This window comes from Lepisosteus platostomus, chromosome 3, assembly GCF_059453375.1.
Source record: "Lepisosteus platostomus isolate fLepPlt1 chromosome 3, fLepPlt1.hap1, whole genome shotgun sequence".
Classification (NCBI taxonomy): domain Eukaryota; kingdom Metazoa; phylum Chordata; class Actinopteri; order Semionotiformes; family Lepisosteidae; genus Lepisosteus; species Lepisosteus platostomus.
In genome coordinates this window covers 6,450,887-6,477,900 of record NC_142613.1, presented here as the reverse complement: position 1 = coordinate 6,477,900, position 27,014 = coordinate 6,450,887, and the positions used below count along the sequence as shown (strand labels likewise).

The 27,014-nt window shown below is 40.6% G+C and overlaps 1 protein-coding gene across 6 annotated transcripts in view; it reads right to left on the bottom strand.

Moving 5' to 3' along the window:
• fgfr1a (fibroblast growth factor receptor 1a) overlaps positions 1-18,224 on the bottom strand; it is a 58,545-nt gene extending 40,321 nt beyond the window's left edge. For 4 of the 6 annotated variants that reach the window (XM_088624120.1, XM_088624119.1, XM_088624121.1 and 1 more), the window contains exon 1: positions 17,443-17,506. The gene's annotated coding sequence lies outside the window, so the exon portion shown is untranslated. Of the gene's footprint in view, positions 1-16,893; positions 16,913-17,442; positions 17,507-17,614 lie in introns of those variants that run through there. The other 2 variants (XM_088624122.1, XM_088624124.1) reach the window with 2 other exon arrangements.
• Between the last annotated feature and the right edge of the window lie 8,790 nt (positions 18,225-27,014).

The following is a 27,014-nucleotide window of genomic DNA, read 5'->3' as shown; positions in this document are numbered from 1 at the left end:
CTCAGCACAGAGCCTGGGTTGATCATTATCTGCCTGACTAGATCCTAATAGTTAGGGTCACTTTCAACGGTCTAAAAAAAAAAATCAACATTTCTCTTCAGGATACACAGCAGACATGGGGTGAGCAGGTTACACAGCAGAAAAAAAGATTTTGCTTTGATTTTCAAAATTGTCTAATACCTATAGAAGCAAGAGATGGAGAAATTGGGAAAGGGGACTTCTTTCAAGTAACTTCCTAGCTCTCTCTCAAATGGTGCCAGCCAAGTGAGCCTGAGGGGGCAGGTTTTATGGCTCCATTTTATTGCCATTTCCATGGTTCAGGTACAGACACCACTTGCAAGGACTACTGTTCTGTGGCTGGAGGATGGTTTTATGCATAAAATGTGTAGGCCGACATCAGGCCCAAGCAAGTGAATTTTTCACTGACAATATTCAATCCATGATTGAATATTAACTCATCTGAAATCTGCAGTGATTATATTTTCTTGCTTCTTGTTGCAGAATCTCATCATGAGCCTACATGTCAAACACATCAGGATGGGCACAGCCAGCTGAGGCACACTCATGTGGAATGAACCTAATCAAGTCTTTTATACTTCTTAATTCCCTTATAAAACAAAGTTACAAGAAGTTCAGAATGCTGAAAGGATAATAGTCCTTCAGCTTGTAAGGTGAGAAACTATCACAATCCTGGCAACAGTGATACACAGACATAATCAAGTACCTGACAGACTGCTGCAGCTTGTCCTATGAAACTGCAAGTTTCCCCACAATGAAATTGGCAAGTTGGTGTCCACAGATGTTTTAGTGGACTAAGATCAGGAGACAACGCTGGCCATAGCAAGGCCTCAATATTATTAACCAAGTCATGCCATGGTAACCCCAGCATTGTGTGGTCTTGCATTGTCCTACTGGAAGAGTAGCACTTCCTGACTGGCTTCCAGGAACAGAAAAGGTGTTGGGATCAAGAACTTCAATGTATTGCTAAGGAGCAACGTTGCCTTCAGCCGGTGCCAAAGGCATGCTTACGTTAAAAAGAGATTCTTCTCCCTGCCAACACACTCCCAGCACCTCAAAAGTTAGCGTGAGCAATGCAATTGTCCCAGAAATATCTACACACAGCGTCTTCCTAAGGTTAGTCAAGGAAAGGGACATTCACCAATGAATACAATTCTCCTCCACCCACCATGCTGCCATTTCAGATGACAGTGATTTCATCACTCAGCATTCAGCACTGGCCCTGAGCAGGCGCCACGCATACAAATTTCGCTGTCTGTTGCACTGTAGCTGGCTGAAAATGATTACACAGGTCAAACAGATCTGACAGTTCTGGGCCAGCATGGTGACCCTCTGTCTGGCAGGACATGGCCTGTGCTTCACACTGCTAGCTTCTTGGCTCCTCCGCATTAATCTGCCAATTGTTAAAACTAAACCTCCTTCTTCAAGCACCTTCCCCCACAAATCAGCTGCTGCATTGAATCACCAGTAACACCAACCTGGTGGTTTTGTAGGGCAACACGTTTCTTGCGTTAATTAAAATTGTTTAAACTGCAGTTACACCAATTCGTAATCAACACATTTGAACTCATAAAGAACTGAGCATCCCACATTTCTGAGCTCAGTATGTCGTAATTCAAAGGAACAACACCACTGCAGCAATCAGTGAATGTGCCTGCTCACTGTTTAAAATGGGAGTAACATTATATTCCCAATGAGATTCTAATGCAACACTTAAGACTGACATATTTTCAGCGTACACCAACACATTTCAACATCTGTCCATGTGCAAAATAAAAATGGTGGCATTCAACAGCCACAGTGGGCTGTTACAACCTTGCAGCTCAGAAACATGAAATGGTTCAAATTGCTCTTGAATGGGTGGCATACACGGCCACTTCTGACCGAAGCTGTTTCTACTTACTAAACACTCCAAAAATAAAACTACTTCTAAAATTACTTCAAGTGTAGAGTGAAGAGTTAGGGATTAGGTGCTGGAGAAAACCAGTGGTGCACACTGCACTCAAAGTCTGTCTGTGAAATGGAAGGTGCACACTGGACCAATTCTCACACCATTCATTTTTGTTTTAAGAATGACACCCTCTGCAGGTATCATTTTTAAAACTTACACCTGCTTCATGTTTAAAAGGTAATGCTGTCCAGCATAAACATATATAATCTGTTTAGGATATTGTTCCTGTCATCTATAAAAAAATACTTTGCAAGAATGGTGCAACAATAAATACGAAACTTCTATTCACGATTCATCAACAGTTTCACTATCGGAAAATGTTGAACTTGTCAAGAACTTGTCATTCTTTAAATAAGCGATAGTAAATTCACTAATGTGAGGTAACTGCATATAGCAATTGGAGGATTGTTACAGTTAATTTTTCCCATTTGTATTCTAATCAAAGGCCAAAAGAGATTTTTGCCAAGCAGATATTTGATCCATTCCTGAAATTGCTGAATGGTGGCGTGTATGTCAGGGTGTTTTCACAAGATACTGTTACAGAGGGCTGCCCCAAGCAAAGGAATTTGACACAGCTATAAAACTAACAATGAATGCTTTAAACAATAACTAGCAATTAAAAAAGTTTATAGGTTCTTTCAAAATTGTTGAAGGTTCCCAAAGCATTTTAAAAAATGTAGTACTTTTCTAACACTAATGCTAACATCTTGGCAAGGACATCACTAAGTTTCTTGTCTTACAGACAAGGAATCATGCAAAAACAGTTTCTGAATAGGCTGTCTGGGTTTATGAGAAAATAAAGGGGCACATCAACACACATTGCTTCAAAAACTGGGCTACATAGTAGCCAAACAGTGCAAAACTAATGTGAAACGTTGAACAAATTAAAATAAACATTTAATTTTTTATTCAAAAAGAGCTGGAAAATGCTTATTGTGCTCAAAAAAGCAGTAAACATGAAACAAGCTCACTACAGACAACTGCACAATATGAAGCACAAGCAGACAGCATAGACTGCTGTTTTTAAAAACACGTGTGCAACACATCCCCACTGAAGCAACACTCAACAGTGGCCATCGCCCTGGGCGACTGAGATAGAACTTCTAGTAAGACATCTTGCCCGCTCTTCCAGCAGAGCCACAGAGCTAGGCAGGGAAGAGAAAGGAAAAACACCAAGTTAAAACTACAAAGAACAGGAATAAGATATCCCCACGGACAGGTTTGTTTGAAATGGCCCACATATCAGAGCACTTCTCGGGAGCACTGATTTACATTCCTGTTGTGCTACCCGGAGCTCCACCTCCACATCTGCAAATCCCATTACCCACAGCACCTGGCTAAGGGATTAACACTTCCCCCCCTGGAATCCATGTGAAAGAAACCTGACCAATGGCTTTAAGGGTCTTTGAAGCCCTCCCAGCCCTTAACTGCAGCCATACCTCCACCTTACTATTGGCTTGCAATGTACCCTTAAAGCTCCAGCTTTTTCTGCTGCTTCTTCTGCTTGACTTTTACCAGTAAACAGATTAACCTCTGCTCTGAATTCTCTTTAAGAGCAACAGGAGGTGGTGGACTGGGGAGAGAATTTCACAATGGCACAGCGTTGTGGACAATGACCACACCAATATCACTCCCTCAGCCTCCAGAGATCTTAGCAACAGCCCTCCCCTTCTGGAAATCAATTCAGAAGACTGGGGATCTGTACCAACACACATCATGGGATACCTGCATAACCCATGTTGCACAGGCACAGAGCAGCATCTGTGCAGCTGCATATTCCCTTTCGAAACAGATGCTTAATCCGAATTTGTCACGTTTCCCTTCCTGGGCATCATCTCGTGCTCGGATGATGAGTCAACCCCAACAGAGGGCCAGGTCACCAGCACATCACAGCTGGCAGTCCACAGCGATGTGAGGGATGAGTCATAACAATGAGTCAGGCTCTTAGAATGTGAGTCCACATCCAAAAAACATAAACCCACTCCACCAGGGACTGAGGCTAATCTTCAGGTCATGCATAACTAAGATACCCAACTCGACCCTCACAAAAATGCTGTCCAAAAACTGCGGTAGCAGGTGTAACAGGGCTCAGTGCACCAAGCATGTTACAGACGTGACATCACCCCCTTGAAACCCAGATGGTGTTGAATACTCCAGAGGAAGAAGACCTGATCTTCTGGCACAGTAGAGAATGCAGGTGTCCAGGGAGCAGTATGGCGGGAGCATATTGAACCCGTGAGCAACCATGATCCAACCCCTGCACTTTGGTCTTCCAAAAAAAACAAATCTGCCACCCAGGTTTGGTCTTCGAGTTGGACCGGAAGATGCGAAAGCTCAGCTCTCAAACAAGATTCAATAAGGTTGGATGAACCAACCTATTTTCAAAATCCAATAGTGCTACACAGTTCGAAATTTAGAAAGATAAAGCGACACTTTATTGGTCTTGGTTTATAGTGTACTGAAGTATACAGGCATTGCACTAATATAATGCACCAAATCACTTTCACTGAAAGCACTGTCATCAAGGAAGTGGTGTCTATAGCCATGCAATACAGCTCTATAGAACACTAATGAATTTCAGGTTCTGGTCAAGGACAGTGATCCACCTAATTCAAACACTGTTCTTTAGGCTGTTCCATTTTTTCCCCTTCATGCAACTACAAAGTAGAGATGCTGAAGTTTCTTGTGACCACAAATAACAGCATTAAGCACTAGCACGTGGTAGGTTTATTAAGAGCTCATGAATGCAGTTCATTTACATCCGTAATGGCCATCGTAATTCAGAGTGATAAAATTTTAAATCTCGTAAATAAAGGGCTGAGCAAAGCCCCCGCCCCCCCAACATACTTCAAAGATTTATAGATTAGTTCTTGCTAAACATTTTATATACTGCGGGTGCCTGTGTCTTTGTCTGACCTCAATATATTAGCAAAGAAGACCAGTAGACAGGCGTGGTGGGCTGAGAATGACTAAAAACCAAATCCGTCGCCAACAGAGCACCTCAAAAACTTCAATAAGACTGTAACAAGAACAGCATTAGACACGACTTGGACTGCTTTTCTGCAAGCAGGGTGCAGGGTTTCAGTTTAGTAGAAGTACGATGCACACCGACTGTGTGACTGCAGTGATCAGTTATATTTTGTGAACTCATCTTGGATCGATTCAATGTTCCTGAATCCAACAGCTTTTACTGCAAGTGGAATAGTTTGATCTCCTTCAGCATCTGTAACCATTTGGCAGCAATTGACCAGCTCAACTATGTGCTTTCTCAAAATCCCAGCTGCAATATGATTCCACTGCTTTGGAAACCACAGTGGCTTTTTGATCCATCATTGCTTTGAATCACTTAATCCGGACCTCTAACAGAATGACCTTTGACTGTTACGATATCGTGAGGTAATTGCAAAGGGACATTCTGTGTGGAACTAAACCTATTTTCAAGTATGTGGGGTAATCTAGATCACAGTTTGGAACAAAAGACAGCAGACAGACAGACTTGGGTTCCCCCAGGGTCAGGACTGAGAGCTGACCCTTGGCCAGCGAAACAGCAATCTCGAGTACTGAAGGAAGAAAACTGCACATTCTAGAGCTGGGGGGTATAATCCTGGCCCTGGAGGGCTGGTCTTGTGTGTGGGTGTGCATTTCAAATCAACTCTGGTTACTGGCTTAACTGGGACAATTAACAGCTTCTCCAAGCTCTTGGGGTGCTGCCACTGCTTTTAAGAGACCTTTTAAACCGAGAGACACAGCAGCCATGCAGGACTGAGACCGCCTTCCCCTGTTCCGAACCGAAAATGACATGACTAGGCTGTCTGAGCAAAGCACAGCCAACTAAGGAACTGGGAGTAGACATCTTCTTTCCACCTCACACATCTCTGCCTTTTATGGAGTTCGTCAGTCAACATGCTATGAGCACTCACTTATTATCCACCCAAGATAATTCGGCAGTGACCCCTGTTTAACCCCTGGTGCCTTTCGGAAGAAAACAGACAATCCCATTTCCTGAGCGGTGGTCACAAAGACAGCAGTGCCACAGGCCTCCCCCCACTGTAAACAACAAGCAAAGTTTATTCAAGCATAATCCAAAGATTCAATCACTCTGCTTACATGTTCCATTCAATTGCAGATCAGATATTTTTCGTTTTTATTGTGGATTGATGCTTTTGCAAAAAGGGAATAAAAAAGAAAATTGGCTTCTGTGCACAGGCAACTTATCACTGTGCCTTCAAACGTGATCAAACTGTAGTTGCTGGTTTTCAGTTTTCCCTTTTTCTTCCCCCCTTAAGAATAAGGTCTGTTTTTTTCTTGGCTTCTGTGGAGCAGTGGAGCCAGACAGCAAAAAGCAATTAAACCTGCAGTTGAGGGGAGCTTGCTGCCTTTCATTAGTGCGTCCGGGACAAGTAATTAACAGCCACTCTTCGTAACAGCAAGAAGAAAGTAAAGAGGTAGGGCTGTCTTCGTTCACATCTGAAAGATTACAGGCAGGGGCAATAGAGAGGGAGATGGATTCTTGCTCTAAAGACGGAACTAATCCCTTCTACCCAAAATGGGCCTCTTATTATAGAAAGATAGAAACTCCTTTCCTCTCTCTCCCCATCTCTTCCCTTGGCAAAGAAAAGTACCGCTTCCTAAGCATACGGTAATGTATAACCACAGAGCATGCCGTACATATGATACTGCTGTTAAGCACGTTAAGTTTTTGGAATGCCTTGAACTGAAAAAGAAAACACCCCTCGTTTCAGTTTATCAGCACATCTGAATGGCAACATAGTACTTCTGGGTTTCAATATCTGAACATTATTATAGTCTGCTTGATAGCTTTAACAGGCCAAATTGCCATCTGCTACAGAACATTAAAAAAATGATAATTCAGTGCTCTTGTACTATGTTTTGCCTGACCTGCCCAAATGTAGACAAGTGCAGGGTTTTCCATACTGGTATCAAGAACAGACAATACAAAACGGTAAAAACTAAGGTGTTTATGACACATCATTTATTACACATCTGGACAATGGTGAAAGCAATTAAGAAAGTAAAGTTAGGAATGTGCTGTGCATTTTATGCATTGAAAATTCTATGCATTTCACATTTAGTGCACTGTATAGTGCACTCATAAGGCCTCATTTACAATATTGTGTACAATTTTGGTCATCATGTTATAGAAAAGATATTGCCTTTTTGGATTAAGGCCAGAAAAGAGATACCTGGTGCAGTAATGGGTTTAACTTTAAGGGAATGTTCTACACTGTCAGGCTGAAGGACTGAATGCTTCAAAGAAAATGACCTATAGGACTTTGTAAAAAAAAACGTAAACCACATAATTGTGCATCGGATCTATAAAATCCTTTCATAAAATAAACACTGACTTTTCTAGACACGCAAGCATACTGGAAAACAAATCCTTCATTAAAAAAAAACAGCTTCACTTGACTGAAAGTCGCAATGGTTAATACTTAATAAGAGTCGCTGTTTCCTTGAACTTAATCATTTCCTCCTCTATGTTCCATGTTTATTCTAAAACAAGCAAAATAAAGCATTATTCACCCATTCCTTACACATGCACAGGTCTGGCAATGCACTTAAAACAGCAGGGAATGAAGAATGATACAGCATTGAACTAATGTTTCGAAGAGATGACCTACTAGCTTTGAGTCTTGTTAGTTTTGGCAAAATGTACCTGAAAAGGACCACACAACCCTGACTGCCACGTGTTTGCACAGAAAGCTGCTGGTATTGCAAAAGGAGAACAACAATACTGTGGGAAGCCCAATATAAAAACCAACTAATAAAGGTGTTTACCAGAAGCTGCTACTTGTCAGTGGCCTTAATTCGTTCTGTTCCTAAAGTCCTGCCAAATGTGTGTAGAAAACTCAAGAGAAACAGGTTGTGAATCAGTAACATACGTCAGTGTTCTGGAGACAGAAGCTAACATGTGCCTGTAACAGCAAGATTTGCACAGATTTTGACTGATTGTTTAACCTTACAAATGAATGTGACAAATTGTAATCATACAGGAGTGCGACACACAAGAATACCAGTAATTAAATAGCGAGGTGATTGAAAGAGTCTGAATTGATAATAAACAGAGCATTTATGTTCTAAAGGTCACTACAGGACAACAAGTTTGTGTACAGTACTGTCAGAGCTTCAGGGAACTTGAATGAAAATCTAAGTGCTAAGAAGAACCTATCAAAGGCAACATGCATTCAAAATGTTACAAATATACACATTTCGACATGCTTGACACACAAAGAAGTTCACTGTTGAGTTAAACTGTGTGCATACAAACAAAACAAAGAACTAGACTCCAGCTTCTGGAAACAATCAAATTTGCTTGGGGAAAAAAATTGGTCTAAATTGCTGATAATGATATAAAGAAAAACAGCAGTAAAGAAAAAAATAAAGATTAAGAGCAATTACCATAATGAAGCTGTTTTGAGTTCCTAGTGGTCTCGTGACATTCTCAACAGAATGGGTTATGGATTTATGGAAACAGAAAAAAATTCAATCTCCTTTTCCAAGCAACCATGAACTGGCAGCTACCTATTATCAACAGCCCAGGATATGAAAAGTTCTGAATTGTAATTAAAGGTTGCATTTTGTTATTTTTTCCCCTGCACTCAGACATAAAGACCCTTTCCAGCCCAGCCTGGCCCCTAATTACTGTTCGCCTGCACCCATGCATAAAATTCCTCAGCTCTGTTTGTTCCTGAGACGGGGAACCTGCCTAAACTCATTGCTCAGCTCCACAGAGTCGTCTGCTACATCAGCAGTGGCTCCAACTCACCAGGACTAGAATCCCAGATGACTCCTCAGTTCCAGTCTGCACCTTTTTTTTTTACTTAAGCTTTAGGCTCAAGAAAATACACATCCTAGACGTTTAAAGCAAAGAAGGACTCCTGCTGCCCCTAAACAAGATTTCAATGTTTACAAAACGTTCCACACCTTTATATTTCAGGCTTAATCCAACGATTATTTCAGGAATGTCCCAGTCCCTGATGCTTCATTGTGAAAATGTGAAAACTGGAACAGCCAATAACTAATTCATCTTAGCCTAGTTTTGCCTAATGCCTGACGTCTAGTTTACTGTTGCTGTTTTGTGCCAAAGTTAGAAATGGTAATGCACGACTGATAAGCAATACACTAAAAGCAATTTAAACAGTTACAGGACATTTCGTCTCAGACTTGCACCTCTAAGTTCCCCTCCAATGATTCCAAGTAATTTGCTGTTGGAATAAAGTGACTGAGGGGGCCATTTCAGCAATCTGCCACATAAATAAAGGCAACTTTCACCTTTGTGTGTGGACTTGTATTAGGTCATCAATCAAGCTAATTAAAATTTGTAGACATGAGATACATTTTTAGAAGTGCTGTGATTCAGTCTAGCCACAATCAGGTGCAAAAATAGTAGAACAGTCAATCCCTTTGGGAATATATTAGTCATTGAGGACTGGCTCCCACTTACAGAAAACGGACCCTTCCCTCACCAGCTCTACTGTACATTGCCCACCCCTCCTTTGGGGATATGGGGAATTTTCCCTTTTGCTATAACTGACCCACGAAGACACTCATTATAGAACTATTTGATCCAAGTACTGCAGTCAAGTGTAAACTTGCTGAGTCACTGAAAGACATTCCTAACCCCAGCTACTGCCTGTAAAACAGGCTGCGATGGAACAGGTCCCAGAGAGGGTTCAACATCACCAACATCCTGCAGACCTCACACATCATTCTGAATCCCCTAACGTTTAGGACGGATGCCAAGTCAGGGATCTGCATGAGTATTTCAACATCAGACAAGGAAATAGTGCTAACAGTGTCAGATCCAGTGAGGACTCCCCACGATTTCAAATCCCACTCATTAGAATATTTTCATGAAACTCTATTGTCCTTGGGGCTCCTGACATTTTCAAATAGAGAACAAAAGCTGGCGGAGTATAACATTTTCAGAAGACGTTCTCCAGCAGAAGTCTTGATCTAATAGTGGCAAAATAATTTTTGGGACAGGAGAAAGAGCATCCCTAGGAATATTGGAGAAAATGTGAAAATGGCACTGGCACCATCACATGACACCTGAGTCTGACTGCCATTCTAAGAGCAGATATGGACTACTGCAACCATCAAGGACAGTCTTGGATGCTTTGGTTGCATCTTTCAATTAGAAACTGATTATGACCTACCTAGGTAAATAGGTAAAAACCTACCGTAAATTAGGGGAATTTACAACCTATTCAAATTATTAGTTGACTTTCATAATGTTGGGGTGGAAGGTATGTAGGAGGTTTTGAGGCCTTCTCCCTTTTGTTCCACCCAAGCTGTCAGTTATACAACTGTAATTAACTGCATAGCGATAATACTTGTAACTAGGCTCTGGGGCTGCTGGAAAGATAGACCTTAGAGACTTTAACAAAGAAAATATTTGAGCAAACAGTTATAAAACCGTTTCTGCACACTGTACTTTGGACTTTTTACACAAAGATAAGCAAAGTATGATTAATTGATTAATAAAGTATTACATTAATAAAAATAAAATTCAAATAAGATAGAGATTCTTGAGCACTGTGCATTAGGATGGTCATAGATTGTTTATAATTGTTTGTAAAACTCACGGTTCTCAAACTGTTCCTGGTTGTCTTTCTATTGCCTTTTTTATGCTGTAAAAGGTATTGGTTATTGTTACCATTTTTAAACATTTAAGTAGAATAAGAGACTATGTATTTAAGTAGAATATGAAGGAATGATTTTTCATACAATAGGAACTGTAAGGTATGAAGTGTTTATAACATGAAATAGCAAAACACACATTGTACAGTACTAATGATAAGTGATTCCACTGAAGTGGAGAAATGCAACAGGGTCAAGTGAATCACCCTCCACCATTTTCTCAACCAAGGGACAAGTGCACACGTGGCACCCTATCCTAACGAACTCTGTAGCCCTGAGTGCTCGGTTCCAGCAGTGTAGGGTTCTGCAGCTTCCATGATGTTGTGGGGTGCTCCCATTCCCTTAGAAGGCAAGGTCCAAGATAATGACCCGTGACCATCTTCACCTGACCTTACAGCATCTCATCCACGTACAGGGGGTGGACAACATAATGGAAACACCACGTGAAAAAGGAGTTTAACTTCGAAGTAACTAAATCACCATTACAAATGCAGCTGCAAAGGCAAGTCATATTACTTTGATTGCCATTTAACAGTATCTGTCAGCCAACATGAGGCAACTAACAGAGTTCCAAAGAGGCCGAATAGTTGGTGCCCGAATTGCAGGTGCATCGGTCACAAAAAGTGCAAAATGATTTAATGCGTCAAGGGGAACAGTCTCAAAAATAATGACGGCGTATGCCAAACATGGACAAACTGCATCGGCAAAGAGCAACAGTGGTCTCAAGTCGAAGCTCACCGACGGGGATAGACGGACACTTCACAGGATAGTTGCTAAATGCCACAAAAGTACAGCCTCAAAAATGACCACAGAATTGAATCAGCACCTCTGTGACTCAGCCTCAACAAAAACTGTCCTGAGCTTCACAAAGCTGGAATTCATGGCAGGGCTGCCATTTGGAAACTGCTTGTATCCAAGGCCAACGCACCCTATTTCCTACATCTGGACAGGTTTATGTTTGGAGAAAGCCCAAAGGATGCCTTCAACCCACAATGTCTGTTGCCAATTGCTAAACAATCCGTAATGGTATGAGTAGCCATCTTGTGGGAGTCATTAGGTCCGATGACAGCCAAGGTATATGAGGCCATTTTACAGGACCAAGTGCACCCTATGGTGCAAACACTGTTCCCTCGTGATGTTCCCATATTCCAGAATGATGATGCCCCCATACACACTGCTAGACAAATTCAAGAGTGGTTTCATGAACACCAGGATGAAGTCAAAAGCCTTCCATGGCCTCCCCAATCACCAGATCTAAACATCATTGAACCTTTATGGGGAGTTCTGGAGTGCAGAGTGTGAAGTAGATTTCCATCTCCTTCATCCCTCAGAGAACTGGAGGCTTTCCTTCTTGAAGAATGGCACAATATCACACTATACACAGTTCAGGACTTGTATGACAGTATTCCAAGAAGTACTGAAGCTGTTCTGAAGGCAAAGGGTGGCCCTACTCATAATTAGATTATTGATATTAATATATTTTAGGTGTTTCCATTATTTTGTCCACCCCCTTTATAGGTACATGTGGCCCCCCAGTGGTCAGATAAGCATGACTGATGTTTTCCATATGCCATGGCCTTCTCAGTCACCAGATCTGAACCGAATCGTGCTTTTCTGGGATATCCTGGACACCTGAGATAGTGTTTCCCGCCTCACCAAACCGGGCCTAAGATAATTGACTACCCCCATGTAAGGACAGTGCGGCATCCCACGAACTGCAGAAGCTGGTAGAGCACGTATGTGGGCTTTGCATCCCACCCAGAGCCATGTAGCTCAGATGGCAAGGGCGTCTAGCTCCTGACCGGAAGGTCCCAGGTTCAATCCCAGGTAGGGGCAAGCGATGGATCTTGCTCTAATTCCTTCCCGACGGCTCCCAGGTTCACTCAGCCTGCTTTCCAAATGAGTACCAGGGGTTAATGCCTCCGGGGGTAATAGGCCGGCCAGAGTGTGATGCTGACCACATCACCTCCCCCTCCCGTGTCGGACGGTCAAGGAAAATGGTGGCCCTTGCCCCCCCATTCCCCCATGAGCCTTTATGGCCCGAAAAGGGACTGACCTACCTACTTTCCCACCCAATATCTATTGAAAAGACTTTTAAATAGGTGTTTGCATTTTTTTTTTATCAACTACCTACAGCTTTCACATTTTTTTCCAGCAACTTTTCTGATTTATCAAACAAGCATATAAACAGACGATCCTGTGGGGACCAACAACATCACTGCACAGGGTCCAGCTTGTATTGTGCCACCAAAACTGTCATTGCACAACAACACTTGCTCTCCTCTCCAGACTTTCTCCTGGCTACACTTGGGGAAATAAAACCTTCCCAGTAACTTCACCAGGTCAAACTGTTAGCAAAGCTAATGATCTAAACTTAAATCTAAAGGCTCTCCAGCCCTGGCTTGCTTTCTAATGGCTTCAAAATTTTTTAGACCTAGGAAAACAATTTGGGCCAGGTAAGTGACTCATTTCTTGAATCACCTGAGTGAGGATTCCACAGGACTAAAATCAAGATCTTGCGGCCCTCAAGGATGATACCAAGGAAGGCTTCAGGATTGTGGTTTTACAAGCACAAGGCCAACTACCAGGTGTTAAAACTTGCAATAGGTTGCAACAGGCCTAGGTATACACAAAACACAAGTACTCTGCAAAACCAAACCACCACTCTCACCTGCAGTAACAGAAAAGTCTTGCTACAAGCAGCAGTGTGGAGTAGCAGGTTGTGGGTTCAAATCCCAGTTGGAACACTGCTGCTGCTGCTGCTGTGCCCTTGAGGAAGGTGCTTCACTCAGATTGCCCCAGTAAAATGCCCTACTGTATAAATGGGTCCAAATGTAAATCACTTTGGATAACAGAGGCAGCCAAATTACTGTTAATTCCTGGATGGCCTATTCACACAAAGCCAAGACAGAGCAACTGGGCAGTTGGGGGGGGACTTATTCCCCTGGAAAAAGTCAAGACCAACTGTCAAAAGCCAGCTGCAGAATAATCATACATAAAGCATTCCAGGAACATAGCACTTCATCAGTGCTCATTTATGGCAGCAGGACTGAGTGATGGAGATTTTGATATACACAAAGATATAATGTGCATTATACACATTATATGTTATGTCTTGTAAAATCATAGGAAAAAAAACTTCTGAAGACTTATCACTGCAATCTAAGGTAAATACTGGCAACAACAAATTACATTTCAATAGCCCTATGCGAGAAAAGAAATGTGAAAATTATGATTCAGTTTTGAAACCATCGTACTTTTGCCAGAATACCGTTGAATATTTTTGTGAAAAGTTTCAACTTTGAGACAATCTATAGATCTATTTTACCTATAAGACTAAAGCAGACAAAAAAAAACTTTGGCTTACTAGAAATCGTGTTTTTACGTGCTTAGAAAACAAGCAAGGTTAAGTGTGAAGAGTCTCTTTCCCCTCTGGCCAGGTGAATCGGCTTCTTTGATGCCTGGAAATTCAAAACAAACGCCCTGCAGCTGGTTTTCAAGAACCTTTCGCAACGCAACAAATCGCTTAGAAGCGATTCTGAATTCTGTTCATACATAAAAAAAATGTCTGTCGTCAACAGGTATTTGCTGTCTAGTAAGTTCTTCTCAGAATTATTTGTAAACCGTGTGCAGCGTGCAAGGTCTTGCGCTATCTGCCTCACAGATCGGCCGGGCGCGTTGACGACAAAGTCGCTCGCCAAACAAACTGAACGGACGCAATAATCCAAAGAGCTAAAAGATGTCCGAAGAGGAAAGAAAAACGCGTTACACATTCCCTTCCACAGCTCTATTACCCGGAGACGGGATCGAAGAACGTCACACACATTGTGCACTTCAGTCAAGTGCGCTTGTTAAAAATAAATTTCACCCGACAAACACGGCAAAATACTTCAAAATGTAACTCAGCCGTGGCTATCTAGTCATTAGGTTGCTCACTTTGAAATAATTACAAACGTCGCCCTCTTCACCTGAAATTCAGCTTAGACAAAAGCACGTGGTTGTTACTTATAAGTAATTTTGTGAGGTTATTACCGTCAAATTGTATCCTGCATTCCAAAAAGAAACGCTCAGCTACAATATCTATAAAAGGAGGAACAATAACTTGGACTCTTTAGTTTTAAAACACCAAAATCTGTCATCTCTGCATAAACCTTTTCCCCTAAAAGCCTAGCTTTAGGCGAGTTGCTGCGTGTGCGGACGTGCCCTTACAAATAAAAGTAACGTGAGGCAGTACAGTTGTTAAAATGCCTCTATCTCAAGCTAAAACCTATGTCGACTGTCATTAAAACAAGTCCTTGTCCTGTGCTTACTGGAAAACTGAGAAACATGATGGTAAAAAAATCCTCAGAAACCTGTCCAGGTCATTAAGTGCCGCCAAGCCAAAGGACTTTTCCAGGCAGATCTCTCCTGCACAGAACAGTACCGCAAAAAGGAACTGATAGGCACAGAAATGATTCTTCTTCAAAAAGACTTCAGTTAAAAAAGGAAACGGAAAAAAAACTGCATGTGAAGACTTTTATAAAACTCTTCGCGGTAACTTTTCTTGAAGGTTTCCTTTAAAGCTTTACATCATTGGTTGTGAGCATGACAACAGATTATTCAATTTAAGTTGTGTGTGAATGCTGTGTCTCACTAAGACATGGAAAACATTTTGAAAACTGATACAGTTAGTGATTCCAATGGACATATGAACACAAATGGAAAAGACTTGAAGTTAAAATATAACATAGGCTCTCTTCTGGTAAGGTATCAGGTACATCCGTGCTCAGATCATCAACACTGTAAACGTCTAGTTTTAAAAATAATAAAGGTGTCATTCCGGTGCGTCATTCAGTTTCAAACCCCGGTCCCCTCCCCCACGAAATCTACTGAAAACCACCAGAAAGTTCGTCAGAAACCTGGTAAAAGACGCGCTACTTGTCACGTCAGACTCACGACGCGTTGATATAATACCGTACAAAACAAAACAGATAAGGTCATCATTGACAGTATTAGGGATTTCAATATCTTAACAGTAAACGCTTAAGAATTACACCTTGATACTGCTCTTACACTTAAAAGGGATCGAAATCCGTGTAATGGACCAGGCTTTGCTTGCGATTTCAACATATCATAAATTGATATGCAGTGTTTACACAACAAGGGTACATCAAGAGTGTTTTGGTCATCTGTTTGTAATACAGGCCCTGTCGGCGTTGGTCACTCATATTTAGCTCACTCGGGTCAAAGCGTCTTTTCACTGTTTTCTTCAGGGCACGTTTTGGTCATTGCCCCCGTAGAGTTACGTTAGTAAGCTCTTTTTACAACATTTCCTCCCCGTTTAATCCTTATAGAAAGAAAAAAAAACTAAGAGATAAAACATTAGTAGGTAAACAGACCCTCCGGCGATAGTTTTCAGTTTTAACAGTAGAAGCGTTACAGTGCTGACGCGCTTCTGTAAAATCCATCTTCTACTACTCGTTAAATGTGGAGGGAAACGGCCCGCTGTAATAGTCATTCGTGAGGGCTGAGGCGCTGTTAGAATTAACATACTAACAAAAATTAAATTAAATGACTTACTAGCCCAGTACTGCCTTCATAACCCCCACCCCCCACTTCTGCTAGAGCCCTGTGCCTTCAAGTGACCAAACGCAACAAGTGTTGGGACTCCTCAGGCGAGCGACTGACACCACGCTGGTCCACAAGGCAACGTGTGAAATGCCTGTGATCCGCCTGGAACAAATGGATACAAAAGCCAAAAGGCCAGGCGCTTCACTCAGCGTCACGGGGGATATCGAGAGAAACGCAGTTCTGAGATCAAGCTAGGGGAAAAAAAAAAGTTTCCAATTCAATCCCTTCTTTAGTTAACCGTCCCGCGAGCCAAAAACCTGACTGCTATTTTCCATGATTCTTTCTGGCTCTGAAACGTCTTAGGCATCCCCCTCCCTCCCCCAAAAAAGACTTTCCCGTTAAATTGGCCTTTAAAAAACTCATTCGTTGCCGGCGATACCTCGATATGCCAGATCATTTCAACGAAAGTTAAACACGGCACAATGAACCCCCTGCTCGCAATAAAAATTAAACGGGTTGTCCAAACGCGCTTAGTCGACACTCGTTTTGAACCAAATGAGTTCCAATTCCCAGTATTTTGTCTTCCGTACCAACAAATCGCGATATATCACTAGAAGGTAACAGCGTTTGGTTTTTAAATTGCATTTACTTTAAACAAGGCTATTGACGGGCATTCGTTTTTCGAATTTAACGTGTTAAGTATCTCTCACCTCAGGGAATACCAACAGTCCGATCACCCGCTAACACTTTTCCTGTGTTAACCAAGATTAATTCTTAGGCTGGATGTCATGACTACATTTCTTTTACGGGTTTAACTAAATAGGTACTGTGGAGTCCAGAATTTCTTTCTAAAACCATTTATACCACTTAAATAAGCAGTGCACGTTCTGTTTCATTACGCGTTCTACATCTGGCATTGATGGACATTAGCCAAAACACAAGAACTCATTTTTTTTTCCAAGAATATTAGCTTCAGGCTACAAAGCATACGAAAACCACTGAGACTCAAAAAATTCCGTGCATTTTACGGGAATATTTACGACACATTATATTCGCACTATTTCTTAAAACGTGTGAAATTGCAGAATTACATCGAAATCATATATTGGACCGGGGCAGAAATATCCTTTGTATTTTGAGTTTGTGTTTAAAAATTGCTCATAAAATTATGAAAACTTACGGATTTTGTCAAATTCTTGACATCAGAATTAGAATTAGATATTTTCTCACTCAGTTATAGTTCCAAAAATAATTGTTACCTTTTTTGCCAAGTAGTTCCAAGACGATGCGCCGCCGGGATTCTCACGGAGAAGAAACTGAATCCTTATAAGACGTTAGAAAGTTTGCATTATTGTAGATCCAGTACCAAACAACTGACTTGGTATGTACCAAAAAAAGCAAATGCCTTCCGCAAAGTTAATTAGCAAATACCGGGGAAGGAGAACCAGACGAATCGACAAATAGCTTTCTTCTCCTGAAAATCAGAGCTCAGATCATAGGTTAAAAAAAAAACTTCTTGAGATTAGATCACAGCAAAGCCGCGGAACAGCCAAACTACGAGTTTCTGTTAACAGGAGAAAATATCGTATTTCCCCCCTATAAATCAGCTGGTAAATACGCAAAGTTTGGAGAGGGAAAAGTAATCTTCGCAGAAGCTCATGAAACGCCGTGCACCTTTTTTTGTGGTGATAACGTGAATGAGAAAAAAAAACTGCGCTCCACTTCTTTATTGTTTGAAAGAAGCCAGATTCCCACAAAGATAACCGTCTTCCAGATAACTTTTTAAGACAGCGTCTGAGATAGGCTCCTATCAGCTCCTGACCTACTCAGGCTGAAAGTCAAATGAATTTTGATACATAAAAGCTTGATGATTCAGCCCCGTGTCTAAATACGCTGTATCTCCTTATTTCGTTCGCTCCTCCGAACTCATTCACATCGCAGATTGTCTGCGACCTCCCCCCTACTGTTCAAACGCTCCAGAAACAACAAGAGCCGAACTAATGGAAACCTGCCCCCTACCATCATACGGAGAATACATAATCACATCGACTGAGCTAACCTGCCTCCGAGCCATCCTCCAACACCTCCATGCCCAAGTGAGACTCAGCCCCCTCTGCTTGGCATTCTGGGATATGTAGTTTTTAGCGGAAAAGTAAACCAACATGTCAATACTGCCGAACTATTCGGCATATATACTCAGTATATGACCCAAACCCTGCGCATGGTGATTCGTTCAGCGACGAACTGCGAAGTATCCACGTTTTTCGTTTTCCATAATACTTTTCTCACGTCCATAATATGAAGAAGTAGGCTCACAAATGTTGTTTACATCTTAATTATAGTGAGTTTTGTTACCTGTGTTCTCACAGACCTCTGTAATTTAGATTGAAGTTATCTTCTTGATTTTTCTTCTTATCACATGTCCAACTAGATGTATGAACACGGGGAAAATACGCAAACCCCACACAGACAATACCGCACGTCTGGAAATGAACCCAGGGCCCCAGCGGGGAAATGCAGCCATGCTAACCCACTGCGCCACCGTGGAGTTTGTTTGAAATGTCATTAATAATCTTAAATATTATAGAAACTAACTTATCGGATGTGGTTGTATGAAACTGCTCTTCGTGAAATACAGTACTGTAATGCTGATACAGACAGCATAATCTCGTGCATCTTGACATCAAAGGAATTAGACTGCATTTTAAGTATTGTATAAAAAGACGTTCTATAAAAGATTGACCATTTTTTATCAACATCTCTCTGAAAATGTTGTTCTATTTGGCATTGCTGAAGCTCCACCCTTTTCAAAAATGTGTATGAATGTAGTTAAAAATGTAGTTAAAGCAACATAAGGGTCAAATACGGGATGGCAACGCCACCGTGTTAAATATACAGAGGGTAAGGAACTGTATATATTCTTACTAAAAATTGTATGTACTTTCTCACTGAATACGGTATGTTCTGTCACTAAAAACTACTTCGGCGCAAACAACAGAATAATAGAACAGAATAAAACTCCATTCACGCGCGCGGAAGATACTTTTGTGTTAAAACCAGAAACGTCTTAAAAAAGCAGCTGAGCATCGGTCGGTTTTGCAAACAACACAGCTGAGGCCGAGGGCGACAGGTTCAACGAATTTGTTGATCGAAACTTAATTTACTTGATAACTTGATTAAACAAAAACCGTTACAGGAAGCCAGTTCCGTTCAGTAACCCAGGCTACTCAGATAAAATTAGCATTATATGAAACAAGGTTGAATGAACACATTCATTTCGTATTATTCGAATCTTACAATTATGTCAGGCATCTCGGGTGCCTAATCTTTGATGAACCACAAAGATAAACATATCAAGTATGCTATATTTATACCACCTGACGATGTTTAATAATTATAATACCACCCGGCGATGTTTAATAATTGTATTAACAGAGGTAAACCTTTTTTCAGTTATTAACCACGCTAAACGGCTCCGTAATAGTTTGTGTCAGTGGCTCTGTAAAATTAATTACTTGCCTCATCGAGTTCATTATTTTTAAACGGTACAAGGCTGTTTTGCACAGTTAATAAGAGGTCGACTGCAACAGTCGTACATCAAGATGAGATGATGCACACGTACAATTCAATTCAATTTAATATACAGTGACTTAGCGATACCAGGCCTATGTATAAGTACAATTTTCACTTTGAAAATTCAGACCAAGTCTAAAGTACAGATAAAAAAAGCCTAAACTGAGGTAAACTGAGGTTTACATTTAGATAAGAACCTTAATCTGTGGATTAAGTTTTTTAACCCGTTCCCTTCGATCGTACTAGCATTGCTATTATGAAGCACCATACCTCTGTGGTATACGTTGTATTTGACGTGAATTTCTTCTCCGTTTCGGAACAGGTAGTGGCACGCATTGTCCGCATGCTTTAAAGTATTTATTATAAATTGAAACGTGAAACTCCAGACACTACCACATGCCTTTTAAAATATGACTAAATCCAGATAATAACCCCAAATGCAGTCTTCCTGTGCTCTCAATACGTTTTGATGTATGTGCGCCTCTGCCAGATGTTTTATTAGAGTGACTGATACTAGACAGGACTCGTTTTACAGACCTTCATCACAGCCAGATGTAGCCAAGTTATTTTATCCTTCAAGAGCACTTATATATTTAAACATATCTTTTATATTGAAGGATATATTATGTGTGTAATTCTATAATTTAAATATTTTATGACATGTTATATATAGCATATTTTAAAGTCACACCTATATAATAGGAAAATTACAGTTTTATTACGCATGGTAAAATTATTTCTCATTAAGTGTATTATACTGTGCATAAAATATACTAAATAAAATAATCAACAAAAGAGTGTCAAGGAGAGGAATGTCACCAAACTGCAGGATGAAATACTGTACATGTGAAGGGGAAAGAGGTTGCATAAGAAAGGACAGCAAATTCTTTTTTTTTTTGCTTATTAGAAGTTGGAAACTATCCTGAGCTATAAACTATCCTGGCCTTAAGTAGTTCAATTAGTTCACACCTAAAATAGAGTCCACAGCCAAAAGGTTGTCTTTCTTTTCTTCTCTTTTCAGCATGTATGAACCTCTACTTCTTCCTTATAAACTATCCTGCTCACCTAAGAAGAAGAAGGCATTTAAACCATCCATTATTCTTCCTTTTATTTATAACTTGCCTTTCAAGACATTGAAACAAGAACATACACAATAATCTGACTGTAGTGCAATCAGATATAGATATAGATATAGATATAGATATAGATATAGATATAGATATAGATATAGATATAGATATAGATGGAGCTGCAACAGAAAAGGCACGGTCACCAATAGTGAGAGATTTAGTCCTGGGTACAGTGAGCAAAGGACCAGCCTCAACAGACCAAAGCCTACAGGAGTGTAAACATGGAGGAGCTCAGAGATGTAAGATGGTGCCAGATTGTTTAAAGCCTTCAAAGTTAGAAGATCTCATATTTAATACATCATTTTAAAGGCGACCAATGTAGAGATTTAAGTGTAGGAGTGATATGCTGCAGAGATCTGGTGTAACTTAGAGGTCTAGCTGCAGAGTTTTGGGCTTATTGGAGCTCACTGAGAAGAGTGTTAGGGAGCCCATAGAGTAAACAGTGGCAGAAATCAAGCCTCGATGGTATAAATGCATGAATCGGGCCCTCAGCAATCGGACACTGATAGAAATGATCTAATGCAGGCAATATTGCTTAGGTGAAAATATTAGTCTAATTTTTCACGTGCGGATCCAAAGTCAGGAGAGGCCCAAGTGCGACTCCCAGTTTCCAGAGTAAGGCTGATGCCTGAACGGATAAGCTGTCCGTGATAACTGTGAAGCTCTCCAGGAGGCATTTACTGCCCCCCAGTAAAAGTTCTGTTTTGTCACTATTTAGCTTCAGGGAATTTGATGTCAACCAGAGCTTGACGTCACCCAGACAAGAGATACGTGAGGGCTGTGCGCAGTTCAGGATAGGGTGGGATTAATTAGTCTGGGCTCCCCCGGCTCTTGGCAAACATAACGACGGACAGGTTAGCGGGCGCTGCCAGCGAGGGATGCAGTTGTCCTCCAACCAGCAGTGACCTTTGGATGCCTGTGACGTGGTAAAGACAGGGGACTCAACGGCGAGCTGTGTGGAGGAGTCTGACTGCGCCCCCTCATTCTTACCAGCGGGCAGTGTCAGAGGTCGTAGTCATGAGTCCAGACGTGAAAAACACACAACTGGAGATTCTAAAATTGATAAATATAATAATAAAAAATAACTAGCAATTTAAAAAGTTAAGTAAAAAAAGAATATGGAATCTTCAGGGACCAGTCACTGTGCAAAGAAAGAAAATGCTGTTTACAAATGTCAGCACACATTTCTGCAATCTACCACAGTTACATTATAAATATTACTAATATAAAAACATACGTAATAAAGCCCTCTTTGACTGGTTCATAGTTCTACATGCACTGCTTTGTAATTTAAGGCAGAAAATCCAAATATTAATTGAAAATCGTTAAAAAACACCAGAAAACACTCTTTCCAAAGAAAATTTATAACACATAAAGTACTAATGGAATACATTTCTAAGGCACGTTTAACACTTCATTTACACACAAATTGCATTTAGTTTCCTCTGGTGTGGGGGCAGCTGTTCAGAGCCCAGAGAACTATGAGTAGCTTGTAGGTCTGCAAAAATAAATCAACAGGGACCAGTAAACCATCTTGAAAAACATGAACATGTTACAAGCTTCTCATCTGAAGAAGAAATTATTTCTAGCCACATATACATTTCCTTCAAAGAATAGAAGTATTTGCTTACAGCCATTTTCCGAAAGCCAAAAAAGCTTAAATAAATTTCTTTAATTGTCCATTGCCATCTGCCCTGTTGCCCTGGAAAGCAGACAGAATGTTTCTGAATGGGTCCCATTGACTTACTAAAGAGGGCTTATCAGCAAATACTGCAGCAAATAGAGGTAGCAATGAGGTGTGAAACAGCCCAAGGCTGGCTAATGAGCAGCATGAGAGAGAGAGGTGGGGAAGGCACTGGGGGTGATGGTCATCCAGACTTTCCTCTGTATACGGTCCGGAGGTAACAGAAGAATGTTGCAGATGGCACACCCCTGCCTGGTGCCCTGAGTGTTTAATGACATCTTTTTATTCGCCAGTGCGTCAATGAAGCTCTAATGGAGTTATTGCCTGTTGTGAACCCCCTGAGCAAGTGTTTTTACCTGGCTAGATGCTGGAACTGCTTGATTTGTTAACACAGTACAGGGGAACTTAGAGGGGCATGGGGTACTACTAAAAGACTGGGGAGGGGACTGGCTGGCCTGGGGGCCAGGGGGCATCGAACATGTTGGAAGCTCTCACAGACAGTAAAGTTTGGATGCAGCTCTCTCTAATAATACTGCATACTTAAAGGGAGACTGGAAACTCAGTTTTTCCTGTTCTTTAGGAGGCCATATGTCTTGTACAGGAAACCATAGTCTGCCTATGAATTCCTGATTAACTTGACCCCAGCACATGGGGATATGGTTCCAGCTCGCTAATGGCATACAGTTTGAACCAGTGTTCTCTTAACTCTACAGCACAGTATTGCTCTAAGTCCTTTAGTGATGTAGCCACATGTGTGCCCTCCTGTTTTAATGTTTCCTTCGGTGGTCATTAAGTTGTGCACACTTGCCAGAGCAACACTGTTCAGGCTCAGGAGAAAGAGGAAAGGATAAGTTAGCTGTCCCGGCAGCATCTCAACATCCCCAAGCAGCATCTTTCTAAAAAGAAAAAGTTAATAAGAAGTGAGTACTGCAATGGTAGCACACGTAAAAAACGAGCTTCCATATTTGAAACGGGGCCATTAACTGATAAACGCATTGCCTACTTCAGCCCACAAGGTATTCCTTCTTCTTCTGTCACACAGCTTGTCGTACGCCAGGAGATTTAAAACGTCACTCTTCCTGTCATTGGAAACAACATGGTTGTATAAAGTAAGTTCTATTTCCACAGGAAGCTTTTGATTTCTGAGCCCCTAGTGTACACAGGAAGCAGTTTACTGGACATGAGGGTTTAAATAAGTGCAACAAAATATTTGCTGTTGATAAGAGCATCGATTTTCAAAGCTTGGCAGAGAAAACCCTTCCTGTTTATTTTTATGTCGGAGGCTGTGATTTGTGTATAGATAATCAGTGGATTGTAAGCAAAGCCTAATGTTCTCATTTCTGATGAAACATCATGGTGATAAAAAATGAAAAATGATGTATAAATTATTCCATATTGAACCTAAAAACAAAGTTTTCAAAATGCACTATACATACAACATTAACCTATTCTGGATAAGCCCTGTAGTTCAACTACATCAGCAGGAAACCTGGTAACTAGGTTTCCTGCTGATGTAGGAACCTTAACAGGAGCACTTTATGTTTGAAAATATTCATGCAGATGGATTTTTTCCACTACGTCTGAGCAGTGATGGCTGACTTCTTTCAGCTGTTTAGCAAGTGGAGTCCAGAGTTCGCCAGTTGCTCTCTGTAGATCAACTTTTCAGACTAGAAAAATAGAGGGTGCTCTATGAAAATGCATGTGTAACCCAGTGTGCCCACAGGTTAACAGTATCAGCATGCAAATGACTGCTAGGCTCAATCAGAGAGTTTTGTGTTTTAAGAACTGTCTGTCCAGAATATTAATTGTGGGAATTTGAGGTGGGAAATGTATGAAGAGGGTTCACTTTGATTCTCTGACATTAACGTGCACAACGGTCACCTGATAGTGGAATCTGAGGAACAGTTCTGTCAGGTGAGGCTACTGGGCCAAATGCAGATGCTCTACAGCAAGACAAAGCACAGCCACTGGCCCAGATACCAACAAGGACAAAGTAACACAAGTAATGTTTTATTTTGCTCTGTGTCATTAATTAATCATTCTAATCAGTTTTGGTTGTACCTCAGATAATTTTGTTATTATGTTCTTATAATACTTAAAATAATTATTTTTATTACCACATAATAAATGCAGTAATCATTCTATGGAAATATTACAACAATCCTAAATAGTATGCAATTTCAAAGACCATTGGAATAAACCTCCTAAAAGGATTACATTTCTATTCCACCATTTGTCCTGAAAAAAACTTTAAAAGAGTCAACAAAGACCTGCAATGAGGTCCAGACTTTGGGGTCAGCTCTCTGGATTCTTTAACTAATGGCTGGTTTTTCCTTTTCATATTATTATTATTTGGCTGACACATGTTTGTGTTTGTGTTTGTGTTTATACAGCTGGGCATTTTACTGCAGCATTTCAGGTTATAAGAAGGGTTATAATCTGAATTGCTCCAGAGTAAGGGTACAACATCAGTGTTTTACTTGGGATGTGAGCTCACAACCTCTTGGCTACAAGTCCAGAACCCCTGACAATTGCAGGTGACATTCACTTATCTTTCACAGTTGAACTTCCCTTTAAGGAAGAATGACTAGAATTTTCAAGTCTGAAAGGTAAATCACACTGAAACAGGTTGTAGGGACTGGATATCTTTAGTCTTAAGAATGACAAATTGATCAAGTATTCATTTCTATGATTCAAAATTCAGAAAGTTAGCCCAGGAGGACTAAAGTACGTGAATGTCAGCGAAACAAACAAGAATATTAGGTCCTAAGTGTATGTATATTTATGACTGAAAATCAAATTAATTTGTTTACAGAGAGGATAAGCAAGTAGCAAACTGATGAACAAATGATCTGAATGACATTCCCTTTTTCGTAAGCATTAAAATGTTCCTAACTTTATTTTTTTTAAGTATTGGAGAGAAGAGGCTAGGGTTTAGCAACTCCAGAAGCAGGACAGAGCCACACAATGGTGAGAACACGTCAGGATGTAGGAGCCAGTCTTTCATTTTAAATATCATTGTTGAAGTCAATTTCAGTTCATTGTGTGTGAACGACTACCACACAAAATGTCACTGTTTATTCTGGACATGTTCCCAAGGTCCATTACAAGCTCTGTGCACACCTAAGAAACACAAAGACAAGCCATTTATTAGCACACATTCATATTGCTCAGATGAGAATGTAGAGCAAAGCCAAGCTTTACTGACAGTGACAACTAATTGTTCATGTTAAATGCAACTTGTGCACATTATATGGCTGTTATTAATGGACATTCATATCTAGACAATCAGTTTAAAAGCACACAGAACACCTTTTCAACTTTTTTTCTCTTGTCAGCAAGACTTGTATTCTTTTAGGTTCTGGTAATTCTTTTAGACTGCTGGTTCTTAAAGCTGAAAGCAGTCTGAGCACCATGATAATTCTTTCCCATGATTTGCCACAGCCATGCTTCAGTGAACCATAGTACAGTAATTTGTTTGCTGTAGTACAGAGCAGTGCAAGATAATAAATCTGTAAGAGAAGCTAGTGAACAGTGTATGCACAGTGTATAAATAAGAAGATAAGAACAAACGAGAGGAGGGAAATTGTCTCACCTAGCCCATTGGGTAGTTTGTAGTGAATTGATCCAAGCATCTTTAGCTCTTTCTTGACAGAAGCCAGGTTGTCAGCTGGAACTACATGACTGGCTTGCTCCACACACCCACAACCCTTTGGATAAAGAAGCGATTGCTGTTCTCACCTTTAAATGCACTTCCATGTAGTGAACACCATACTGAACAGCATGAGAACTGTAACCTAGAGTGAAAGTAAATCCTAAAAGCTAGAGTTCAGCTTTCTTAAAAGTATCTGTAACTCGATATATTTGATGCATATGACATACAACTGCTTTTTAATGACGACATTTTTGCTGCACACAAAAAACAAGAATAATTTAGACTTTTTAAAACAAATTATTTTATTTAACCTGACTCTGCTACTGTACACACTGACTGAATTCTCATTCTGACCAGAGACCGGAGAACTTTCTTATTTCCAGTAATAACTGTTGATTAATTAGCTCTTTATTTTCTGTATTTATATTAAAATCATTTTTGACAGAATAATCAAGTTAACGTAGTGATGATGGGAATGATGTGTCTTTTTTGCCTTTCGAAAAAAAAGAATTGTGCAATTGGGAATCTTTCTCTTGCATTTTCTGGAAATATTTAATCAGCACGTCTTAATACACTGCAGCTGTGGTATTGGTTTTAAAAAAAAACATAGACCATATTTTTAAATTGCACCTGCCTGCTAACAGCCTGCTGTCATCAAAGGACTGCAGTGGATTGGATTGGAGAATCTGGAAGTTGAGTAGCTCACAGAACTGAAATGTTGAAAAGAAGCAACAGCGTATATATATTGGAACATCATGCTTAATTGAATACCAGCAATGCTTTCATGGG